Genomic DNA, 27,836 nt, shown 5'->3' on the forward strand with positions numbered 1-27,836 from the left:
GGCTTCCCTGGTGGCGCAGTGGTTAAGAAGCCACCTGCCAATGCAGGGGACACGGGTTCCAGCCCAGGTCTGGGAAGATCCCACATGCCGTGGAGCAACTAAGCCCGTGCACCACAACTACTGAGACTGTGCTCTAGAGCTTGCGAGCCACAACTACTGAGCCCGCATGCCACAACTACTGAAGCCTGCACGCCTAGAGCCTGTGCTCCACAACAAGAGAAGCCACCGCAGTGAGAAGCCCGCGCACTGCAACGAAGAGTAGCCCCCGCTCACCCCAACTAGAGAAAGCCCGCATGCTGCAACGAAGACCCAATGCAGACCAAAAAGAAAAAAGAATAAATAAAATAAATAAATTTAAAAAAATATATAGAACCCTCAAAACTTCATAGTCCCTGTTAGTAGAAGAACAAGCACTGCAGTTGAATGAACTATCTCTAAGGATCTCAACACAAGCCTTTGTGGAGAGCCAGGGCTGTACGGAAAAACAACATGAAAGAGAAAAAAGGTAAGGTAGTAGAGGCTGTAAGATTTTATAAAACGATCTTCAGAAAGACCAAGTTCCTATTTGTGAAAATTCTGAAAGAGGATCCTGCTAGAATAAAGAAATGACTATGTGAAAACCTGAAAGCACACATAATTCAAGGTGGTAATCTTCCATAGGTATCACTTATGGGGGAAAATAGGGTAAAAAGAAGGGAGAAGTGTCCTTGGGAGACTGGATGATGAAAGGGAAAGAGGCAAAAGGGGGAATTTTAAGATTATGTACATTAAAAGAGAAGAGCAACAGTGACAAGTCAGAGAGCACATAAGCACCCATCCCCCATGATACAAAAAATTCAGTCATACATTAAAACAAACATACTTCACTACCTTATCAGAATAGTGTGTTTCTGAACCTCAAATCTACAAAATGAATAAATGGAAGAAGCCAAATAAAGCTGCTATACGAAGAGAACAGAAAATAAAAATCAAAACATCCCAACTGATAGAAATATAAACCCCCTCCAAAAAAATTACAAACCAGAAAAGAATCTGTAACACAGTAATACTCCAAACTGAATTAAATTTCCTCAAACAACTTTGAATTAGAAATGCAAAGATTAATAACTGAAACATAAAAGAACTAGGAAAAAAGAGTTGATTGAACTCAGAGGCAAAAACAAAGAACAAACAAACAAAAAAGAAAACAAAACCAAAAGTGATCAGAAATGAAGATTAAATTATTAAATTACAAGGTGTCCAAAGGAAATGTTTTTTTAATTAAAAAACATTTTTTAGGCTTTGTTGGGTCTTCGTTGCTGCGTGTGGGCTTTCTCTAGTTGTGGTGAGCAGGGGCTACTCTTCATTGAGGTGTGTGGGCTTCTCATTGCAGTGGCTTCTTTTATTGCGGAGCACAGGATCTAGGCGCGTGGGCTTCAGTAGTTGTGGCACACAGGCTCAGTAGTTGTGGCTCACGGGCTCTAGAGTGCAGGCTCAGCAGTTGTGGCACATGGGCTTCGTTGCTCCGTGGCATGTGGGATCTTCCTGGACCAGGGCTTGAACCCGCGTCCCCTGAATTGGCAGGTGGATTCTTAACCACTGCGCCACCAGGAAAGTCCCCAAAGGAAATTTTTAATAAGGGGCATTGAAGAAAGAGAAAGACAGCCAAGGGAATGAAAATGAGATAGAGAAAAATGTAACAAGAGTCAGTGAAAAACTGGCTTAAAGAGAAGACAAAGAAGATCCAATATATGTCTACTCGAAATCCCTGAGAAGACAGATTAAGTAATTAAATAAGCGAAGATTTATAACAATAATCTGAGGAAAATGTCTGGTATTAAGAGATGACCTGAGCCTACATATTGAAAGGACTCAAAGACCTGAAAGATCAATTTCAAGATCCTAGCAAAGCTGTTTAACTTAAAAAAAAAAAAAAAAAAAAAAAAAGAAGTCTCAAGGACTCCAGGGAAAAAGAATCAAACAATTTACAAGGGCAAGAGAATTAGGCTGCCATGAGATGTCTCCAAAGCAACATACAAGGCTGAGAAATATGGAGCAGCATTTTCAAGAACTCAAAGAAAGAAATTATGAACCAAGGATTTTATAGCTAGCCAAGTATCTTTCAATTATCAAAGCTATAGAAAAATAACTTGCAACATTCAATCACTCAGAGATTCCTGTACTTATGAGTCTTTCTTGAGAAATATGCCAGAGGATAAACTTCATTCAACAAAGAGATGACTGAAGAAATTTTGGCAAAAGGATTGATGGGAAGCGTTTAATATATTTAATTGTAAATCTAAAACTAAAACAAGGTAGGGACATGGTTGAAAGCAGAATATATGACTGTTGCATTTTCTTGTAAAAATAATGCAAGTAAAAATGAGAAAGAGAAGAAATAGGGAAAGAGGAGAGCAGAGTAAGTTCGCTCTGATTGTTGTACAGGTAACAGATGAAAGTCAGTGGATACCGTCAAAAACTGACAAAGCAATGATGTCTGCAAGATGGCAGAATAAATTTTCACACCCATCATCCCCCAGAAACATAATTTTGACACCCATGGATGAGAGTGCCTTTGTGGGAACTTGAAAGTCCAGAAGAGAGGTCCCAGCACCCCACTGGAGCAAAAACTCTGAAAATAGAAGCACTGAGGAGGGTAAAAAGAACAGTTTCACTTTACATGTGTCATCTGTCCCCCAAAGTGGCACAGCTCAGTGCCAAGAGAGACCCCATGGGGGAAAGGAGAACATCATGAGTGACCCACCTCCCCAGCTATGTAAGATGCTGCTCAAGAGGCCCATTTCTTTTTTGTCCCAACCAGAAAACAGAGGGGATCAGCATGGCTGAATGGTCTGGAGGCAGCTAGGACCAGGGAGAAGAAAATGTGGTAGATATAGACGATGGACTATTATTCTAAACAGAAGGAGAACCTGTCATTTGCAACAACATGGATGAACCTGGAGGACATTAGGCTAAGTGAAATAAGCCAGACACAGAAGGACAAGTAATGCATGATTTCACTTACATGTGGAATCTGATAAAGTCGAACTTATAAAATCAGAGAGTAGTGGATGCAGCAGCTAAAGTGTAGAGGAAATGGGGAGATGTTGATCCAAGAGTTACATAGGATGAATAAGTTCTGGAGATTTGTATATTACTGTTTTTCAAACTTGAAATTTGCTAAAAGAGTAGATCTTAAGTGTTCTTACCACACACAATGGTAACTGTGAGAGGTGATGAATGTGTTAATTAGCTTCATTATGGTGACCATTTCACAGTGGAAGGAAGGGGGAAGGTGCAAATTAGGGGTATGGGATTACCAGATACAAACTACTATGTATAAAGTAGATAAGCAACAAGGGTATATTGTACAGTAGAGGGAATTACAGCCATTATCTTGTAATAAGTTATAACGGTGTATAATCTTCAAAAATAATCACTGTGCTGTACATCTGAAACTAATATAATATTATAAATCAACTGTACTTCACAAAGGACCCAAAACAAACAAATCAACCAAAAACCCCATCACGTGGTACACCTTAAATATATACAATTTGTATTTGTTAATTACACCTCAAAAATGCTGGAAAACATGCTGACAGGAAGAGGTTAAATAAGAAAAGTGAGGATAAAACATATTGAAAAGTATAAGAACAAAGATAACTACTAGAACAAAAATACAAACCTTTCTAAATATCAAAAGAAATTTTAAAATAAAAGGGTAAGGAAAACATATTGGTTAAGTATTACAAAACTAATACAGTAAATTATGATATAAAGAACATATGACAGAGTTGAGACCAAACATATCAGTCACATCAACACACGTGAATGGGTTTAAACTCATAATTACATGAAAAATATTTCAAAATGTCTCATAAAGTGAGACCCAACTATCTGCTATATATAAAGGTCAAACCTAAAACAAAGTAATTCTGAAAGGCAACAGTAAAGGAATGGGAGCAAAAAAAAAAAAAAAAAAGAAAGAAAGCCGTATGAGTGATCCTGATATCAGACAGAGTAAAATGCAATTTAAAAAGCATAAAATATAACAAAGAACACTTTTTAATGCTAAACCCACGATTAACAAGAAATATAACAGGCATGAATATCTATGCACCAAAAGCCACAATGATCACCTTTATGAAGTAGAAACTATAGGAGATACAAGAATAATAGAAGACTACTGTCAGTATAAGACAGATCAAGTGGCAAAAAAATAGGCAAGGACACAGAAGAGCTAAAATAATTAGGCAGGTCTTGTGGATCTGTGTCAAACCCTACAGCCTGATTATAGAGAAAAACCTTCTTCTTATGAAGCATTCAGAAAAACTTACCATATGTTAGCTAATTAAGAAAGCACTGCTATATTGAATAGATTAGAAATATTATAAGAAACATTCTATGGTTACAATATAAGATGAGAAAGTTTTAAGAATATAAAAAAACCAAGTAGGTCCTTCCACCTAGAAATTTACGAAATAATTTCTTTTGGGCAACTTCTAGGTGAAAGGGAAGTTGTAAACAAAATTTTAAATATTTTTAAGCAAAACAGTGAAAATCTACATATTGGAATCTACAAAAATCATGTAAAGCAGTGACTAGATTAAAGTACATCGGTAAAACGAAAGAATGAAAAAAATTAACTAAATTTCCAGCACAGACATCTAGAAATGAAACAAAAAAATGAGCAAAAATAGGACCATAATAGGGAATAATAAAGGCAAAAGCAGAAATTATTGAAATAGAGAAGAGAAAACTACTAGAAAAAAGAAAAAAGAGAGGAAGCACCAATGTACAAAAGAAGAAATGACAACAGGGAAATAACTATTGAAAAAGAAGAAACTTCTTAAAATTAGACTACTACTACTCTGAAAATAATTTTGAAAAGCTAAATGGAAATGATTATTTCCTAGGAAAATATAGCTTATAAAATAGATTTTATTATAAAAACAAAACCAACAGATCTAATTTCACAGAATAAATAGAGGAAGATATTAAAGAACTACCCCATAAGAAAAACACCATGCTGAAATGTTTCCATAGGGAATTTCAATCAGACTTTTAAAGACAAGATAGTACTGACATAAACTGTTCTACAGCATGGAAAGTAAAGAAAAACATTCTCATTTTAAAATGAAACCAGCAAAACATTGACACCTAAACTTGGGGAAGAGAATACCAAAAAAAGAAAAGGAGGGGAGAAGGGGAGAAATTATAGACCAATTTTGCTTTTTTTTTTTTGCGGTACGCGGGCCTCTCACTGTTGTGGCCTCTCCGGACGCGCAGGCTCCGGATGCGCAGGCTCAGCGGCCATGGCTCACGGGCCTAGCCGCTCTGTGGCATGTGGGATCTTCCTGGACCAGGGCACGAACCCGTGTCCCCTGAATCGGCAGGCGGACTCTCAACCACTGCGCCACCAGGGAAGCCCCGAATTTTACTTTTGAATGTGTAAAACTATTACATAACATGTTGATGAACAGAAGCCAACACTGCATTGAGAAAAATAAAATGCCATGATCAAGTGGAATGTATTCTAGAAATGCAAGGTTGGTTGGATGTTAAGAAGTCCGTTCATATAGTATACCATATTAATGGATCAAAGGAAAAGGCATACTATCTCTATTCATGCAGAAAAAGCATTTGACAAAATTTAATACCCATTCCTGATTAAAAGAAAAAACCCCCAAGAAACTAGGAATTGATTAATATTTTCATGATAAAAATATATATCCAAGTTCTAACACCATCATCTTACTTAATGGGACTCTAGTAAAGGCATTCTCACTAATACCAAGAACAAGAGTAGAATGTCCCCTATTTCCACTACTCCTTCATATCATACTGGAAGTTTTAGCCAGTGCAACTGGATAAAAGAAATCAATTAGAGGCATACAAATTGGAAAATAAACTTTAGAGTATCTGTTTGGAGATGATATAACAGTATATCTGAAAATCCTTAGAGACTCAATGATAAAAGGTAGCAGGATATAAAATTAACATACAAAGTGAATAGTAACCACAAACACAACCAACCTCAGTCAGCAGATATGGCAGCAAATCCCATTCACAGTGGCAACAAAGATTAAATACTTGGTATTAAACTTAGCAAGAACTGCAAAATCTATATGAAGAAAACTTTACAACACTCCTGAAAGGCACAAAAGCAGACCTGAACAAACAGAAATACATCTTCTGTTCTCAGCTAAGATAATTCAACGTCTTAAAGATGTCAGTTCACCCTAATTAATGTATAAATTGAATGCAATCCCAGTAAAATTACCAACAGGCTTTTTATGGAGCTGGACAAGTTAACACTACAGCTTATACGAAAACATTAACACACAAGAAGAACTAGAAGTCACTGCAAGAGAAAATCCAGGTGGGGGTCTTGCCCTATCAGATATCAAGGCATAGAGCCTTTATAATTAAAACTGTGAGGTACTAGCACATAAATAGTCAAACAAGTGAGGGGAAGAGAATTTCTGGATTTTCCAGAAAAAAGACACAAGAACATATGAAAATTTAAAATATGAGAAATGTGGCATCTTAAATTATTGGGGCAAAGATGGACTTTTTAAATGTTGCTAGGACAACTAAGTAGACATTTGGGAAAAAAGATAAAATTAGATACATACTTTACACCATGCCCAAAACAAACACCAAACATCAGAAATTTAAATGTAAAAAATATTTACACTATACAAGTTCTAGAAGCAAACATGGGTGAATTCCTTTATAACCTCGGTTAAGAAAAGGCTTTTTCACTATGACTCAAAGTCTGGATGTAATTTTTAAAAAATTGATGCATTTGACTACATTCTTTTTTTGGTGTGGCAAAAAAATTATAAGCAAAGACTAGAAAATTGCAACATATATCACAGAGAGTTAATATCCCTGATATATAAATAGTTCTTAAAAACTGAGGGGAAAAAGGTTAAAATCCTGATAGAAAAATGGGCAAAAGACATACACATGTAGTTCCAAAATTATATAAAAATGTCTCCTAAATATATGAAATGATGTCAACTTCATTTTTTATAAGAGAAAGGGAATTAAAACTATATTGAGATACAATTTCATGTGTATAACTTTGACAAAAATTAAAGTTAGACTATACAAACTATTGGTGAGGCTGTGGAGAAACAGATAATTTGAAACATTGCTGGAGGGAATGAAAACTGATTTAACCTTTAAGGAAGGAAACTTAGAAACAGCTACCAAAACTACATATTTGTCCACCTTTTGATCCAACAATCCCTCTTCTAGGAATGTACCCTGAAGACACACCTCCAACAATATGAAAAAATATATATGTATACAATACTTTATTGCAGCAATGTTTGCAGTTCAAAAATATTGGAAACAATCTATCTGTCCACACATAACAGTGACTGAATAAATTAAAAGACATCTACAGAGTGAAATACTATGCAGCTGTAAAAAAGATTGAGGAAGACCTTTATGAACTAATATAAAGTGATTTCCAGGTATCAATAGTGTACTATCTTTTCTATAAGTAGAAGGGGAAATAAAATATACATGAACCTTTGAATTTTGCAAAAAAAATTATAAGAAACTAATGACAGTAATTTCCCATAGGGGATGGTGGAAATGGGGTCCAAAAAATGGTGTGTATATTTTTGTATGCACTTTTTTGTACAGGTTAGGCTTTTGGAACTATGTTATAATATTTTATATATACAAAAACATCAATAATGATGGGGCAAGTGAACCTAAAATTAGAAACAAGGAGAAACAAATAAACCTAACTGTATTTCCAATAAATATATAACCATTCCTTAGGGAAATAAAAAAGAATTCAATCAAAAAGAACTATTTTGAACAAAGTATTTTATACAGCCTCAGATTAAAGACAGAAAGAACTATAAGCATATGTTGAACCTTAGTTAATGGATTTGTTTTACAAAGTGGTATAGGTTAATAATTCTGAAAATACTCTCTGGGTAGTCTAGGGTTGAACAAATAAGTACATGTATTGAGAATAATAAAAGGCAAGTTTCTCATTGTCAGAGAAACAATTGTCAGAGAAAGAAAAATATGAGGGGGAGGATAAAGACTAGAATGAGTCTTCTGATGTTGAACTGGAATTGGGGTATCATTATGAATTTTTGGTTTTTAATACAGAGACAGATGGATGAAAATATACAGATATATGCATATCTTGTGTTTATGTCCACTCATAGAGCCTAAAAGCAATGATATCCATTATCAAGGACAGCCGCTAGTTCCCAGATGTTGGTTTCTAAGTACCATTCCCCGTAACAGGGTTGGGGCAGAGAAAGCACAATATATTGTGCCAGAAAGAAAATAAGTTTTCATGAACTGATGGAGACATGTCGGAAGGACACAGACATACTTCCCTGAAGGCACACTCCTTATGCTTGCAGGGCTTAGGCAGAGGGAAACATGGAAGCCACATACCATTTATTTAAATGTTTGAATTGATAGATCAAGCTAAACCTGCTAAATAAAGTATATTCCATCCTTCTACTTTGAAAAATTTATACATATAAAAGCAATAATCAAAAGATATCTGTATGGTTTTTGCATAATTAAAAGTCGGCAAAATTTTTCTTAAAGAGAATAAAAAATGAAGGACATTGGAACCAATTTGCATGGGGCTCCCACTAGCTAAGACTGGGATAATTTGAGCATTAAAAATAATGATGGCAATCGCTTATAACCTACTGAATAAAATACGAATCTATGAGTCTATAAATTAATTAATTAAGAATGAGACAAAGGAGAGCTCATCCTTACAAAAGATGTCAACTAATGCATGTAGAAAGAATGATGGAATTAGATAATCATCATTTAGTGAACATCTTACCAATAACTGAGGTAGACAAGAGTCATCAAATGCTGAAACTAAGGGATGAAATTTTGATGGCTAACAGATGTTTACGTAGCCTTGAATTATATCCTCATAAGATATATATACATTAAAGAGAAACAGTAACGTTATGATGGAGAAAACCTAGATGAACAACACTTTAAGTGACTCAAGTTAACATCCCAGTAATGGAATACATGGATATTACGCGTCTCCTGATATGATGCACCGAAAACTCAACGTCATTTCTGTGGTATTCCTGCCAAAGAAGCATCAGATTCATCATGAATCTAATCGTGAGCAAACCTCAGGCAAACCCAATGTTAGGGACCTTCTACAAAATAACTGGCCTGTAATCTTCAAGAGTCTAGGCCAGGAAAGCCAATGAAAGACTGAGATACAAGGAATCTAAAGATATGACAACTAAATGCAACATGTGCTTGTGAATCAGATTAAAAAGAATTTTTATGTAAAGGACATAATGGGAGAAAATTGGGAAAATTGGGGCTAACAGTATCACATCAACATTAATTTCCCAGTAATTGTATTGTATTGTATTGTATTGGAAATGTACATTGAAGCATTTAGGTATAGAGATATGATAGATCAATTGATAGATGGACCAACAGACAAACAGACAGATGGGGCAGAGGGGAAGGGGAGACAGAGAGAGAGAGAATGGAATGGTAAAGCAACGCTGTGAGTAGGGAATTGGGGTGGAGAGTTTGTGAAAGCTCTTCATACTATTCTTGACGCTTTTCTGTAAGATCGAAATTACACTGAAATAAGAAGTTTAAAATATTTGGAGGAGCAGAGAGAGTTAGTTGGGATAGAGAGGGAAAAAAAGATTGGCCATGGGTTGATCATTGTTGAAGCTGAGTGAGGGGCATATAAAATGAGTCTATTATCCTGTTTATTTTTGTATATGTTTGAAATTTTCCATATTAACATGATTTTAAAGGGAGAGAATAAATATTTTTCCATATTCTGAATTCATCATGTTATCTTGGCCTCAGCTCTCACCACCTTGGTCTAAACTGCCACCATCCCTTGCCTGGATGGCTGCTGTAGCTTCTTGTCCATTTTATCCACAGCCTTTCTTGACTCTGATAATTAATGCCTCCCCTTGTGACCCAGATCACCTTGTAATTACCTAAGTCAAATCCCACTACTCCCTGTTTAAAACTCTCCTATGGTTTCCTAGTGGATTAAGGGTAAAATCCCCTTATCTTCATCACCCTGCATAAACCAACACTGGTGTCTCTTCTGACTAGCTTCTTACCACCTTCCCCCTTCCTGTTGATCCTGTTTACAATTCCTGAATCTGCTGAATTTATTTCATCCTCAGGACCTTTGCATTTGCTGTTCCCTCTCCCTGGAATGCCTTGAGACCTTCACATCTTCATCATTCGAGTTCTATTATCTGTCACTTCCTCAAAGTTGCCTTCCCTGATGGTTCCACTCAGTTGCCACACTCCCCAGTTGCCCTCTATCATATCACTCTTTTCTCACCCATCACAAGATGAAATTATTTATTTGTATGTTTACTAATTGTCACTTTCCATGCTCCCCACCAGATGTAAAGAGTATACATGCATGGCTTTATTATTGTAATAAACAGATGTTGGGATTATTGACAAGATCATTTTCCCTGTCTTCAACAGAAGAAATCCCAAGATTTTTAGCATGGCATGTGAGGCCAGCCATTATCTGCTCTCTGTCTCTCTCAGGCCTTCTCTCTATAAGCCCAGAACCAATCACACCAAATCTCCCCAAACGTATCACAGAATTCCCAACCTTTGGGCTTCTGCCCAGGTGCTCCCTTTGCAGGACACACCCTGTCTGCTGCCCTACTGTCTGTGTGGGAAATGCCTACTTACCTTTCAATATTCAGCTCAAATGTTACTTTTTATATGAGATGCTTCCTGATCCTTTCCACCTCCAGGCTTCCAGCTGTAGACTGGGTATTCTGCCAATGTGACTACTGATATAGTTTACTGTACACATTTGTGTTCATGACTGTCTTTTCCATTGCATTGTGGGTTTCCTGAGGGCAGGAACTGTATCTTATTTATCTGTGTATCCCCTCACTGACTCAGAGCAAGCCCTTAATAAATGACTGTTGGATTTTTATCACCATCATCACCATCATCAATCAATCAATCAATCAATCAATCAGTATCTCCTTACAGAGGAGAGCATGGTCATAATTTTGCAGAGTAAACAAATACGGACAAGGTACAGGAGACTAGATTCAAGACATGGCTTTGACCATGGGCAAATCACTTTTCTACTCCGGACTTCAGTTTCTTATTCTGCACAAAGAAAGGAACTGCACAATCTATAAGCTCCCTTCCAAAACTACATTTCATGCTTCCCATTCCTCAGCACCGGGACTTTGATGGAGCAGCTGTACAAACTGTCCCCTAATTGGGATGTCAGAGCTGTGGTTCCTCTGAGCCTCATGGAGAGAGGCTTAGACCTGCCCCCAGGGACTGGTGACTCTCAGGTCTAAACCAACCTAAGCCAGAGCTGTCCTTCATGCCGCCCTGCACAGCTCTTATCTGAGGTGAGTGATCCTTTTAGCTATAATTACTAATTGATGTTTGTAAAGTCTTTGAAATTCTCAGGTGACAGATGTAATCAAAGGCCAATTTATTATGATAATTGCTATTATACAGCTCCTCATTATTTGTTGATGTTAACGACAGGGCCAGCAGGTGTTTCAAGATTGAGCAGGGGATTGAAGCTGGCCACGTTTGGTGGGAGAAAGAGAAAAATGTGGATGTGGGGGGATTGGGGGGTCTTTTAGGGCTTCTGCTGGTCTCAGTCTAGCCAGATTCCACTTTGTGGGGTTATGACTCGGCACGAAGCATGACAGTAATTGCACAGGACCAACTAACAGCATTTTTACACGTACAGGTTCAAACCCAGGTCAGTCTCTTGCTTCTGGAATGTGCTTCAGGAGCCTCTCTGAGTTTTGGCTTACTCATCTGTTAAATGAAGGTACATAGAGTATCATGCTCGCTGTGGGTGGAGAATGGGTTTGAGGCAAGTAAGAGTGGATGTGAGAAGACCAGCTTGGTGCAGGGGGCGGCTGTTGAGGTTTCTTAGGCAAGAGATGATGGTATTCAGAATGAAGATAGTGGCGCTGGAGATAAGAAAAGCACATGGATTGGAGAGAATTTCAGAGTGTAGAATCAGTAGGACTTGGTGGCAACTGGATATAGAAGGTGAGGTATCTTGGGCAACCCAGACTTCTGAGATAGGAAACACATAGGGATGTTTTTGGAGGGAAGGAATTATTTTAAAAAAGAATTGCCTACTATTTCCACCATTCTCTTGTAGGTTTGTTTTATTTGAATCTCCTCTCAACTCTATATCCTGGTAAATTGAGTTTATGAGTTTGCAAAGCTGGAGTCCATGATGTAAAAGATGGAAGTTGACCAAAATTCAGCCTCCAGGAAGGGCCTGCGGAAGAACTGCCTCACTTCTGAACTTGTCTCTCTATAAGCACAACATTCCTGACCTTGCCTTGGAGTCTCACTCCCTCTCTCTCCTCGATGCATCCCGCAGGTCAGCTGATATCTTTGCACACCCTGGATTTCACTGATTTTGCTTCTCCTTCCTGAATTTCCTCTTCCTGTACCCTATCCACAGTCTATTCAAATTTGATCGATGGGTTAAAAATGTTTGTGCACCCATAGATTTTGCTTTTTCTTTCCTCAGTGAACTCCCACATTCTGCTCCCTACTTATCACCTATGATATTCTAACAATGACAGCTGACACTGAGTGTTTACTTGACCACCAACCACCGTGATAAGCATTTTTAAATGCATCTTCTCATTAAACAATTAACAAACATTTTTATAAAGTTGATACTATGGGCATTGAAATTTTCCAAATGAGAATGGGACTCAGAGAGTCTAAATCACTTGCCTAAGATCACAGATAGTTAGTGCCAATCTATGCAATAGGAAAGACCCCATATGAAACATAGTCATAAAAAATGCTGAGGGGAAAGAAACTTTGAGATCCATTCATCTTATTTAATGGCATTAATTTATAGCATTAATGTTATTGCACAGCCCAAGAAACAGAATCCTTGCATGTAAATGGCTCCATTAAATTCCAGTTTACTACTGTAGGACAACATTGGTGGAAAAGGAAATAACGGAGTGTTTGAGCAAAAATGATATCATGATATTGATTGGTATCTCCTCAAGGCCCCTTATGTGAGGATATATATGATACATACCTCTTCTAGTGTCTTTGATGAAAAATAGGTATACTTCTTTCTCTCAAGCAAGAGAACCTGCCACATGCCCCTTTTTGCCTTGGCTTCCAGGAAGCCCAAGAGGTGTAGGTAATGTTCTATTTCATTAACCACCAATACTATTGGGTTGGCCAAAAAGTTCGTTTGGGTTTTTCCGTAACACCTTGCGGAAAAGTCCGAACGAACTTTTTGGCCAAGCCAATATAATTCTGGCACAGTGATAACCTTTCTACCACTAAGATTCTTGAGCTAAATAAACTTTTTATTTTAACTGAATATGTATATGTGCATATGTACATGTACACACATACACACACACGCTAAAAGGTTCATGTGTATGGATGTATACATGTATATACACACCTACGCTGAATTTGTACTCAAACATGTATTCACGTTAGCCACACCTTCCTTTGAAAGGTGCTTAGGAACGTGCAGAGTTATCACACCTATTGTTTACTCCTCACAAAGACCCCAGTGAGTCTGGGAGGGCATGTCTCATTCCCATTTGACAGATGGGGAAACTGAAGTTTAGGGTCAATATTCAGTTCATGTAGCTATAAAATGGCTTAAGCTCATGGATCCAGTTTCCAAATTCAGAGTTCTTCCCACTTTTTCACCATTGGGGAGCCAACTGGGCTCAACTTCATGGAGACCCTCAGTTTGGAAGGGGCCTGATGAAGGCAGAAGCCCTGCTATATGGAAACTGAACTTTTTAGGGATGGGGGTCTGCAGCATTGATGCCTCAAGGCCCAGGCTGACAAGATTATCAGCTGTCAACATCTGGGTAACCTTCATTTCCTTCTCCAAATGAGTTTAAAGTATATTTTCATTGAAAGGGAAATGTTCTTGGTCCCTCAGCTCTCATACCATTGATAATAAAATCTTTAGGAACTGTAAGTGTGTGAAAAAGCAACCTGGGAGAGCTCATCTTGGTATTTGTACAAGGTGACACTCAGAGAATTTCTCTCTACCTGGAAAGAGAATTTTGAGACCTAACAGGGATTCAGCAGAAATTCAGAGCTTTCAAGAGCAACTGATAAGGCTCAAAGGGTAGAATGTAGCCCTGGAGGTAGACATACCCAAGGGGCTGGGTGATCCCCAGGAGACAAAATCCACTGAGGACTGGGAAGGAGGCCTGGGCAGGTAGATGGGGCACGGCACCCAGGATCTGGGGACAGACAAGAACTGGGAGGGGACACTTAGCAGGCCAGAGATTTCCAAAGTAGTTACAGAAAGGTGTGATGATAACCCTGGGTTCTAAATGTCCATTTCTCAGTTTTCCTTTCCATTTTCGCAGAGCTAATAAAACCCAGAAATATGTTCCTAACATAGGACTATGGCAACAAGTCAGAAAAAGGATGTATGGAGGCCTTTGATTCACAGTTTTCTGCTACCTTGGCTCAGCTACTGATGGGTAGGAGAGATCTAAGGTTTTCCAATGCCTCTCAACCACACTGCATGGTAGACTTTGAAGAACTACAGTCTTTTAAAGTAGAACAGTGACATAGGGAATGTTAGACATTTCTTGACCACATCTCCACGGAGGTAAAGAGAAAGCTGTTACTAAAATCCTTCCATCAGTATGAAGTAACTGAGATGCTATGAGATTTCGTGGTGCTTCTGGCGGTCCATGCATGCACTGATTTAAAAGGAGTCACTTTGTGAGACCAATCATAAGGTAGTATACATGAAAACACCTTGCTTGGTGTGCGGGATGCAGCAGGTGCTCAATAAAAGAAAGTTCTCAGGATCTGTGATAGAAACTGCACTGGTGCTTCAAGAGTGAGTCTGGGTATTATGAGAATTTGAAGGAAAAGCTTAGAGTATAATGGGGAAGTGTGGTGGTCCTTAGGGATGTTCTCAAATATCCCAGTTCTCCCTCTGGGCACACAGTTGGAAGGCACTGCCTCATTCCTTTTTGAAGTTAAGCATGGCTGCATGACTAGTCTTGGCCAATGGAAAGTGCTGTGTATCATTCTGTGTGGAAACTTTCTAGAACCATTGCCTTGTTTGCCACATTTCTTTCCCTGCCTTGGTGATCATGGAAGCAATGTCAAGATGGACTTTCCAACTTAAGTCCCTGAGTAACCAGGATAAGCAGAGCCCTTCTGCTGGCCCATTTTGCACATGTAGAGAGAGTGGAAAATATTTTTTCTGGAATACACTGAGATTTCATGGTTGCTTGTCACTACAGCATAAATTAGTTTATCCTAACCAATATAGGAGTTTTCTTATAAACTCCCTCCAGAATATCTCAGATCCAAGCCATGTGATCTCCTGTGTGGCCTTAACTCTAACTCATTTGAGCTTGGGATTCCCGCATCTTCTCATTCCATGGTCCATCTGAGCTTTTTTTCATGTGAACAGTCACTAAAGTAAAAACAGAATCAGGAAATGAGGTTGGGAGGGGCAAGCTCATTCTCCAAAGCCAAAATCAATTATATCAAAAGATTCAACAGGAACAGATGTCAGGCTTGGAACCACATATGAAAAGTTAAACTAAGAAAAATAAAGCTTGGGGTGGGGTTACAAAGCAACTGAGTCATGGGTGAATTAAGGCAGTCAACAGGTGCCACACAGACATGGTTCCTGAGGTCCTCCTAGGAAGTGATGTGCTTCTACGTGGAGTCTACAGGACAAATTGGAATGTATCAGGAAAGGGTGCTTCAACCCTCCCCTCCTTCAAGGGAGGAGCTTCAGGGAAGCAGCAAAAAGGAAAAGAGAACTAGAACTACAACAACTGTGACGGATGCCTTATGCGCATTGTCTCATTTGCTTTCCCCAAGTCTGGGGGAGGTACATCATTAATCTCATTATGTATCCTGAGATGTGAAGAAATCAGCTCAAGTTCACATACATGGGAACAGCCATAATTCAAAGCCAAGTCTGTCTGACTTTCAGTTCTGTCTACCCAACCATGCCTCAGTAAACCCATCCACGTGCAGATATTATTTTCACAGGGCTTGGACACAACTAAATATGGTTTCTTCCAATTCATTCAGAGACACAGCTCTACCTAGATCGTCCCAACTATTATAATGTGATTAACGCGACGAACATGAGGACTCATTCAAAAGAGCATCTGTCTTCCAACTGTTCTTAAGAGGCAAGTGAATTCAGGAGCTGGAAGAGGAAATGAAACATAGAGAGTGGTCACCCTTCTACTTCCCACTTCTCTTATTTAGCTCACCATCTGGAGGAGGCATCATGCAGGTTAAATGTGCCCCCATGTGATGAAAAGGATATAGGAAGGAGTCTTCCCTCTGCATAAATAGAACAGGCACAACAGCGCTGCCCAACAAAGGGTGGCTTCTGATGGATATTTGCATGAACTCGCCACACTTGTTTTGCATACCACCGTTAATTATGGTCCTTTCATCTTCATAATCATGGCTAATGGTGGTGGGGATGCAGAGAACAGTAGATTCAGCAGACCTCATTCTGGGAAGAGTGGGAAAGAAACAATGCAAAACTGCACCCACCCGCTGTTTACAACCGAGACAGCTACTCTGGGTACCATGTGGAAGATCTGGAGGAAATCAAGGCTTCCCAGGAGCCTGGAGCTTGTGAAATGAGACAGCTGTGGCAAGTATTACTGCTATGATGGAAGGAAAGTCCTATATGGCTTATCTTTCTATGAGGAAAATAGCTCAGAGCCAGATCTCTCACACTACACTGAATGGAAATTCAGACTTTACTCACACTTATTTTGTGCCTTTCAGTATTCAAGATTGTTTCTCATTTAATCCTCCTCAAAATGACTGTGCGAAGTGTGTATTACTATTTCAATTTTATAAGTGAGGGAACTGAGACTCACAGACAACAAGAAACAGTCTGTACTCTCATTCATTTATTCATCAAATGATGACTGAGTTTCTACTGTGTGTTAAATATTGTACTCAGTAGGGAGAATACAGCAGCAGACAAGAGATCCTGCCTCCTGGAGCTCTCAGTCTAATGAGAGAGGCATGCACTGCAAAAAACAAGTGCAATTAAAAATATGCACAACGGATGAGGGGCAGAGCCTCAGGCGCTACAGGATCGTGATGAATTGCAGCGGGGATAAAGGAAGATAGGGGCATCAGCTGCTTCTTCTAGATGCTAGGGGATGCAGCTGGACCTGGATCCAAAGCAGGCTCTCCATGTCAACCAGGCCGGACGGACAAGGCCCAGCTGGAGGACCGAGTGGAGCATGGAAGGCCAGCCATCCTGTGCCTTTGGATTGGAGAATTTAACCAATTTACATGTAAGGGTCTTGGTGCTCTGGCCAGGTGTCAGGCCTGAGCCTCTGAGGTGGGAGACCTGAGCTCAGGACACTGGACCACCAGAGACCTCCCAGCCCCACATAATATCAATCAGCGAGAGCTCTCCCAGAGATCTCCATCTCAACACTAAGACCAAACTCCACTAAACAACCGGCAAGCTACAGTTCTGGACACCCCATGCCAAACAACCAGCAAGACAGGAACACAACCCCACCCATTAGCAGAGAGGCTGCCTAAAATCATAATAAGTTCACAGATACCCCAAAACCCACCACCGGATGTGGCTTGCCCACCAGAAGGACAAGATCCAGCTTCCTCCACCAGAACAAAGGCACCAGTCCCCTCCACCAGGAATCCTACAACAACCTTACCCACTGGGGGCAGAAACCAAAAACAATGGGAACTACAAACCAGCAGCCTGCGAAAAGGACACCACAAACACAGTAAGTTAAGCAAAATGAGAAGACAGAAATACGCAGCAGATAAAGGAGCAAGGTAAAAACCCACCAGACCAAACAAATGAAGATGAAACAGGCAGTCTACCTGCCTGTTTACCTGCCTGAAAAAGAATTTACCTGCCAGTCTACCTGCCTGAAAAAGAATTCAGAGTAATGATAGTAAAGAGGACCCAAAGTCTTGGAAATAGAATGGAGAAAATACAAGAAACATTTAACAAGGACCTAGAAGAACTAAAGAGCAAATGAACAATGATGAACAACACAGTAAATGAAATTAAAAATTCTCTAGAAGGGATCAATAGCAGAATAACTGACGCAGAAGAACGGATAAGTGACCTGGAAGATAAAATAGTGGAAATAACTACTGCAGAGCAGAATAAAGAAAAGAGAATGAAAAGGATTGAGGACAGTCTAAGAGACCTCTGGGACAACATTAAATGCACCAGCATTCGAATTATAGGGGTTCCAGAAGAAGAAGAGAAAAAGAAAGGGACTGAGAAAATATTGGAAGAGATTATAGTTGAAAACTTCCCTAATAGGGGAAAGGAAAGAGTCAATCAAGTCCAGGAGGCCCAGAGAGTCCCATACAGGATAAATCCAAGGAGAAACACATCAAGACACATTATTACTCAAACTATCAAAAATTAAATACAAAGAAAAAATATTAAAAGCAGCAGGAAAAGCAACAAACAACATACAGGGGAATCCCCATAAGGTCAACAGCTGATCTTTCAGCAGAAACTCTGCAAGCCAGAAGGGAGTGGCAGGACATGTTTAAAGTGATGAAAGGGAAAAACCTAAAACCAAGATTACTCTACCCAGCAAGGATCTCATTCAGATTTGATGGAGAAATTAAAACCTTTACAGGCAAGCAAAAGCTAAGAGAATTCAGCACCACCAAACCAGCTTTGCAACAAATGTTAAAGGAACTTCTCTAGGCAGGTAATACAAGAGAATGAAAAGACCCACAAAAACAAACCCAAAACAATTAAGAAAATGGTCACAGGAACATACATATCGATAACTACCTTAAATATAAGTGGATTAAATGCTCCAACCAAAAGACACAGACTGGCTGAATGGATACAAAAACAAGGCCCGTATATATGCCGTCTAAAAGAGACCCATTTCAGACCTAGGGACATATACAGACTGAAAGTGAGGGGATGGAAAAAGATATTCCATACAAACGGAAAACAAAAGAAAGCTAGAGTAGCAATTCTCATATCAGACAAAATAGACTTTAAAATAAAGACTATTACAAGAGACAAAGAAGGACACTACATAATGATCAAGGGATCGATCCAAGAAAAAGAAATAGTAATTGTAAATATTTATGCACCCAACATAGGAGCACCTCAATACATAAGGCAAATACTAACAGCCATAAAAGGAGAAATTGACAGTAACAGAATCATAGGAGGGGACTTTAATACCCCACCTTCACCAATGGACAGATCATCCAAGATGAAAATAAATAAGGAAACACAGGCTTTAAATGACACATTAAACAAGATGGACTTAATTGATACTTATAGGACATTCCACCCAAAAACAACAGAATACACTTACTTCTCAAGGACTCATGGAACATTCTCCAGGACAGATCATATCTTGGGTCACAAATCAAGCCTTGGTAAATTTAAGAAAACTGAAATTGTATCAAGTATCTTTTCTGACCACAACACTATGAGACTATATATCAATTACAGGAAAAAAATCTGTAAAAAATACAAACACATGGCGGCTAAACAATACACTACTAAATAACCAAGAGATCACTGAAGAAATCAAAGAGGAAATCAAAAAATACCTAGAAACAAAAGACAATGAGAAAATGACAACGCAAAACCTATGGGACGCAGCAAAAGCAGTTCTAAGAGGGAAGCTTACAGCAATACAATCCTACCTCAAGAAAGAAGAAACATCTCAAATAAAGAATATAACATTACACCTAAAGCAATTAGAGAAAGAAGAACAAAAAACTCCCTAAGTTAGCAGAAGGAAAGAAAGCATAAAGATCAGATCAGAAATAAATGAAAAAGAAATGAAGGAAACAATAGCAAAGATCAATAAAACTAAAAGCTGGTTCTTTGAGAAGATAAACAAAATTGATAAACCATCACCCAGACTCATCAAGAAAAAAAGGGAGAAGACTCAAATCAATAGAATTAGAAACAAAAAGGAGAAGTAACAACTGACACTGCAGAAATACAAAGGATTATGAGAGATTACTACAGGCAACTGTATGGCAATAAAATGGACAACCTGGAAGAAATGGACAAATGCTTAGAAAAGCACAACCTTCCAAGACTGAACCAGGAAGAAATAGAAAATATAAACAGAGCAATCACAAGCACTGAAATTGAAACTGTGATTAAAAATCTTCCAACAACAAAAGCCCAGGACTGGATGGCTTCACAGGTGAATTCTATCAAATATTTAGAGAAGAGCTAACACCTTTTCTTCTCAAACTCTTCCAAAATATAGCAGAGGGAGGGGCACTCACAAACTCATTTGAAGAGGCCACCATCACCCTGTTACCAAAACGAGACAAAGATGTCACAAAATAAAGAAAACTACAGGCCAATATCACTGATGAACATAGATGCAAAAATCCTCAACAAAATACTAACAAACAGAATCCAACAGCACATTAAAAGGATCAATCACCATGATCAAATGGGGTTTATCCCAGGAATGCATGGATTCTTCAATCAATGTGATAAACCATATTAACAAACTGAAGGAGAAAAAACATATGATCATCTCAAAAGATGCAGAAAAAGCTTTTGACAAAATTCAACACCCATTTATGATAAAAACCCTCCAGAAAGTAGGCATAGAGGGAACTTACCTCAACATAATAAAGGCCATATATGACAAACCCACAACCAACATCACTCTCAATGGTGAAAAACTGAAACCATTTCCACTAAGATCAGGAACAAGACAAGGTTGCCCACTCACCACTATCATTCAAGATAATTTTGGAAGTTTTAGCCACAGCAATCAGAGAAGAAAAAGAACTAAAAGAAATCCAAATCAGAAAAGAAGTAATAAAACTGTCACTGTTTGCAGATGACATGATATTATACATAGAGAATCCTAAAGATGCTACCAGAAAACTACTAGAGCTAATCAATGAATTTGGTAAAATAGCAGGATACAAAATTAATGCACAGAAATCTCTTGCATTCCTATACACTAATGATAAAAAATCTGAAAGAGAAATTAAGGAAACACTCCCATTTACCACTGCAACAAAAAGAATAAAATACCTAGGAATAAACCTACCTAAGGAGACAAAAGACCTGTATGCAGAAAACTATCAGATACTGATGAAAGAAATTAAAGGTGATACAAACTGATGGAGAGATATACCATGTTCTTGGATTGGAAGAATCAATACTGTGAAAATGACTATACTACCCAAAGCAATCTACAGATTCAGCGCAATCCCTATCAAACTACCAAGGGCATTTTTCACAGAACTAGAACAAAAAATTTCACAATTTGTATGGAAACACAAAAGACCCTGAATAGTCAATGCAACCTTGAGAACAAAAAACGGAGCTGGAGGAATCAGGCTCCCTGACTTCAGACTATACTACAAAGCTACAGTAATCCAGAGAGTATAGTACTGGCACAAAAACAGATCAATGGAACAGGATAGAAAGCTCAGAGCTAAACCCACGCACATATGGTCACCTTATCTTTGATAAAGGAGGCAGGAATGTACAGTGGAGAAAGGACAGCCTCTTCAATAAGTGGTGCTGGGAAAACTGGACAGGTACATGTAAAAGTATGAGATTAGATCACTCCCTAACACCATACACAAAAATAAGCTCAAAATGGATTAAAGACCTAAATGTAAGGCCAGAAACTATCTAACTCTTAAGAGGAAAACATAGGCAGAACACTCTAAGACATAAATCACAGCAAGATCCTTTTTGACCCACCTCCTAGAGAAATGGAAATAAAAACAAAAATAAAGAAATGGGACCTAATGAAACGTCAAAGCTTTTGCACAGCAAAGGAAACCATAAACAAGATGAAAAGACAACCCACAGAATGGGAGAAAATATTTGCAAATGAAGCAACTGACAAAGGATTAATCTCCAAAATATACAAGCAGCTCCTGAAGATCAGTATGAAAAGAACAAACAACCGAGTCCAAAAATGTGCAGAAGACCTAAATAGACATTTCTCCAAAGAACATATACACATTGCCAACAAAGGCATGAAAGGATGCTCAACATCACTAACCATTAGAGAAATGCAAATCAAAACCACAATGAGGTATCACCTCACACCGGTCAGAATGGCCATCATCAAAATATCTACAAACAATAAATGCTGGAGGGGGTGTGGAGAAAAGGGAACCCTCCTGCACTGTTGGTGGGAATGTAAATTGATGCAGCCACTATGGAGAACAGTATGGAGGTTCCTTTAAAAACTAAAAATAGAACTACCACATGACCCAGCAATCCCACTACTGTGCATATACCCTGAGAAAACCGTAATTCAAAAAGAGTCATGTACCAAAATGTTCACTGCAGCACTATTTACAATAGCCAGGACATGGAAGCAACCTAAGTGTCCATCATCAGATGAATGGATAAAGAAGATGTGGCACATATATACCATGGAATATTACTCAGCCATAAAAAGAAATGAAATTGAGTTATTTGTAGTGAGGTGGATGGACCAAAGTCTGTCATACAGGGTGATGTAACTCAGCAAGAGAAAAACAAATACCATGTGCTAACACATATATATGGAATCTAAAAAAAAAGAAAAAAATGGTTCTGAAGAACCTAGGGGCAGGACAGGAGTAAAGATGCAGATGTAGAGAATGGACCTTAGGACACGGGGAGAGCGAAGAGTAAGCTGCGATGAAGTGAGAGAGTGGCAGTGACATATATACACTACCAAATGTAAAACAGATAGCTAATGGGAAGCAGCCGCATAGCCCAGGGCAATCAGCTCCATGCCTTGTGACCACCTAGAGGGGTGGGATAGGGAGGCTGGGAGGGAGACACCAGAGGGAGGGGATATGGGGAGATATATATATATATACGTATGGCTGATTCACTTTGTTATACAGCAGGAACTAACACACCATCGTTAAGCAGTTATACTGTAATAAAGATGTTTAAAAAGTATGCACAACGTTTTAAATAAAAACAACAGGTTAACATGTAGTGAGTATTGGTGTGGATGGCTCTTAGATAATATGATTGGAAAGTTCCCAAAGGATATGACATTGAAGATGAGGCCTGAAAACTGAGAGGGTACTAGTTCTTCAAAGAATGAAGAAGACAGACGTGGATAATACAGCAGCCTGCAAGAGGTCCCCGAAGTGAGAATAATATCTCGGAATGTATGAGAAATAATGTCTTAGAAAATAGTCAAGAGAGGAGGGGTAGGTGAAATGTAGCAGGAATGGTCTAACTATATCTGCAGTACAATGCTAGATTCTGGTTACCCCTTGTTAAGGAAGGCATTGGAAAAAAGGAGTCTCTATGAGAGAACAGAATAAACAGGATGAAAGAGATACAGAAATCGTGCCATGTGAGAAACAGAAGTAACTGCATATTAAATATCAATGAGAGATGGCCTAGGTAGCCAGGGATGGTAGTTGATACTGTCGTATTTTCTCCCAAAGGCTGACATGGTAAAGAATGATTTGATTTGTTCAAATCAATACAAGTGTCCAAGAGTAGAGAGTTAAGGGGACAGAATTTGGCTTTATAGAAAGGAGAAAGTTCTAACAATTTTTCTTGTTCAGCAAAGGAATCAACTCTTTCCCTCCAAAGAATTGCAGTGGTCAAGCTGAGGCTATATAATGCCTTGCCAAGAACACTTTATTAGAGATTTCTATGTTGGCTTCTGGTGTAGATTAGATGACACCTCAAAATCATCCAGTTCTTAACCGCTATAGATCTGTAATATTGTTGTATCCAAAACAAATAGTTACAGTATGGCCTGATTCGCAAGAAAGACAGATGCTGAGAATTCAGCACCAAAGACAGTGCTTCAACAGGTGGGACTGACCTTGTTATCTGTAAGAAAGCATAGATGCGTAAATGGGATATTGGGTTGGCCCAAAATCTCGTTCGGGTTTTTCCATAAGATGCTATGGAAAAACCCAAACGAACTTTTGGGCCAACCCAATACTAATCTGATCAAAATTCCAAACGCAAGTGCCTGTGAACAACTCACACTTCATGAAGGTGCCTGTGAGGACTCTGAGGACCATGCTTCATAACGGACATCATACTCGGACTCTCCATGGTTTTTACAGGGCTGGATTAAATTACTCCACATTTATATAGTTCACTGTAGAGTTTATAAAATGTCTTTACCCCCATCCTAATAACAGTCAAGATTTAATGAGTGACCTCCACATTTCTAAACCTAATGACTAATTATGTGACACATGATTTCACTTATTTATTTTTGGTCTCTCCCTTACTAGAATGTAAATGCTATGAGGGCAGGGATTTTTTGTCTGTTTGGCTTACTGCTTTATTCCCAGCACTCAAAAAAGGTGCCTTTTGGGGGGGGAGGCGGGGACACAGAGTGTGTGCTTGCTAGATGTTTCCTTAATTAATTAATCAGTCACATCTAACCCTTTTAATAGGTTACTTAAAGTCACACAGTTACTAGGGTTTTGTGTATAGGCAGTCTGATTGTAAAGGCTGAATAATTTAGCCACTCTGCTAAGCTGAAAAAACATCTTTACTATTCACAGAATAAATATATCTGAACCCTAAAATTCTCCTCTTACTCTGTTTTGACTGAAACTTGTAGATGGGATCGGAAGCAATGAAATGGACTGACAGTAAATCACTCAACCTTGCCCACAACCATCCTGCAACAAATGCCCATTTCTGCTTTCCTTGAATTTTTTAAATGTAATATAACTTTGCCCTAACCTTTGTTTTTAATCTTCTAGTGATACAGATTTGCTGAATTCTGGTTTTTACTTGACTCAAGACATTTTACCCCTTTCTGAAGGGAGTAAAGCATCACTTTAAAAAAAATACAGCGCTTCTGTTTCTGGCCTGCTTTACAGTTGCTGATTTTCATGTTTACTTATAGTTTCCTTTATTTCTCGCCCTTTTCTTTGCAGATTGTTGTCTTCTGGCTTTTCTATGATAGATTGGAAGGCTGCCTTTATGTTCCAAAAAAGTATACCTAAAAAAAATCTTAGTATCAAAAATAAAATAGTCATTAGCTATTCTATCCTGTCTAAAGTGGGATAATTAGCAGATTTTTATTTACATTCATCAATCCTCCAACTCTTTCTTAGTTTTTGTTGACATAAGAGTGAATTACAGACCCAGATCACAACTGTTAACTTTTTACACTAGACATCTTTTCTTTAAGTAATTGCTTTTAATATTAACCTCTTTGTAACATGTTTAGAGCAATTATTTAGCTTTAATTGAAATTTAATTAGTTTCCATGCTCACTGTGGGTCTTTTTATTTCATATATCTCTATTCTTGATTTCTTTATTTTGATTCATTGCTTGGTCAGTTGCTCTTTGAATGATTTATTAGAAGCAGGACCTGTGGGACCCTCAGGATGGTGAGAATGTCTTTCTGATGCATTTACACAAGAACAACAACTTGGCTGGTAAGAAATTTGTGGGTTATAACATCTCCTCAAAACTCCTCCAGGCTTAACTGCATTGTCTTCCGTCCTTTATGATATGGTGAAATCTGAGGGGGCCAAGCAGAGATGTGTTAGGCCGAGAATGACTTTCCTGCTCCTGTGTCCCTTTCACCCAACTCCTTTCGGTAAAACTTAATACTACACAGTAATTTGAAATGGTGTGTGGTTTTTCTCTTGCTAGAAAAATACAATACTCTGAGTGCCAGCTCCCACAGCTTTTTCCTCTCTGTTCCTGTGAGGCCGACTATACCCTCAAGACACCTGGCATAAGCACCCATCCAGTTCCATTCCTGCCTGTGTTTCATTACAGCAAACCTTAGCTCCCAAATGGGTGTACACACGGGGTGGCATCAGAGGCATGAGTAACTAAATGGCTTTGTTTATCTCGGAAGCAGTAGTAGAAACGGCTTCTTAGATGAGGTAGCCTCACAGTGGGGTGACTTTTGCCCAATGGCAAAACCGCATGTCTTGAAAAAGGTTTCTATTATACGATGTCTGGGGGGGCAAGACCTCCAGCAATCTTCCTGCCTCATCTGCTGTTCTTCTAGGACCTACCATGCTCAGGTTGGGGAAATCTCTCCTGGGGTCCATCTTCTAGTTCCCTGGGTTCTACAAACTTGGTCTGTCGCTGGGTTTTCAGGAGAATCTTGGTAGGAATGCGATAGCAGGTGAATCGAATGAAGCTACGACTCTGCTCCACAGCATGGAAACCCAACAGCACCTCTTGATACGTTGCCAAGAGCAGGGAAAGCCATCCCTTCTCAGGGTTGTGCTGAACCAAGAAACTGGCTCATATGGGATGCAGAGAACCAAGAAGAAGATGAGCTCCCAGATGCTTCTGGCCATCTTTATATGTCTTCCTCCACAATACATCAGACTGTTGCATGCAGAGGTAAGACCAGATGGACAGGTGGAAGGCAGTCTGGCTTCTTTTTGTAGTTTTATACTCTCTGTGAGGAATGTTGCTTGAACCAGTAATGAATGCAGAACTGAAATACCAATGTGGAATCTAAATGGGTATGTGGACATTTTAAATGTTAATTAGTTTCTCAATCCAGGTTTCTCATAAGGTAATGACTGCCACTGACAGACTAGACTATCTTGGCCACAGGCTGTTCTGTAAGAACTTTAGCAAATCTTGCTTCTGTCTCAGCTTTCCCTTCTCCAGTGAGCCTCTCACTTCTCCAGAAACACTGTGGAACATGGCACATAAGATTCCCTTACATTTATAGAAGCTCTTTGAGGGTACATACTACATAATCTTAATATGAACTATCGGGTCTAGCAAACGTCACTGTTCATTATCTATTTGTTGAATGAAATATGGCAACCTGAAACAAAACATGTCCACAAAAGCATCCTAGATGGAAAATACTTGAGTATAAGAGGAACTTAAAGATAGTTAGCTTGCGAATATAAGACCAGATGGGTCTGTGTGTATAGAGGAGAAGTTCTTATGTAACTGAAAAAAAATGCCACCTGAGAAGGTGATTGCACTGGTTCTACTGGGACCTAAAAGTATGGATCAAGAGCAATGGGTAGAAGCTACAATAAACGATATATTTAAGTCAGTTTAAAAAAAAAGCTTTCTTAGAGCCACAGCCTCCACAAAGATCAGCAAAGTTACCACATAAAGAAGTGAGTTCTCTGTCATTGGAGGTATTCAAGAATAAGCACTAACATCATCAAATAAATGCTGGAGAGCATGTAGAGAAAAGGGAACCCTCCTACCCTGTTTGTGGGAATGTAAATTGGTGCAGCCACTATGGAGAACAATATGGAGGTTCCTTAAAAAACTAAACATAGAGTTGCCATATGATCCAGCAATCCCACTCCTGGGCATATATCCAGAGAAAACCTTAATTCAGAAAGATACCTGCATCCTAATGTTGATAGCAGCATTACTTACAATAGCCAAGACATGGAAGCAACCTAAATGTTCATCATTTGAATGGATAAAGAAGATGTGATATATATGTATATGTGTGTATATATATATATATATATATATATACACACACACACACACAATGAAATACTACTCAGCCATAAAAAAGAATGAAATAATGCCATTTGCAGCAACATGGATGGACCTAGACATTGTCATACTAAGTGAAGTAAGTCAGAAAGAGAAAGACAAATATCGTATGGTATTACTTATATGTGGAATCTAAAAAAATGATACAAATCAACTTATTTACAAAACAGAAATAGACCCATAGACATAGACAACACACTTATGGTTACAAAAGAGGAAAGGGGTTGGAGGACTTTGGGATTAACAGATACATTACTATACATAAGA

The 27,836-nt window shown here is 38.7% G+C and overlaps 1 protein-coding gene across 1 annotated transcript in view; it reads right to left on the minus strand.

Annotated features, from left to right (window-relative positions):
• PTPRT (protein tyrosine phosphatase receptor type T) overlaps positions 1–27,836 on the minus strand; it is a 765,643-nt gene that overhangs the window by 209,196 nt on the left and 528,611 nt on the right. The gene's annotated exons all lie outside the window — the stretch shown is intronic.

The sequence above is a fragment of the Phocoena phocoena genome, chromosome 15 (genome assembly GCF_963924675.1).
Source record: "Phocoena phocoena chromosome 15, mPhoPho1.1, whole genome shotgun sequence".
In the NCBI taxonomy this organism is placed as follows: Eukaryota; Metazoa; Chordata; class Mammalia; order Artiodactyla; family Phocoenidae; genus Phocoena; species Phocoena phocoena.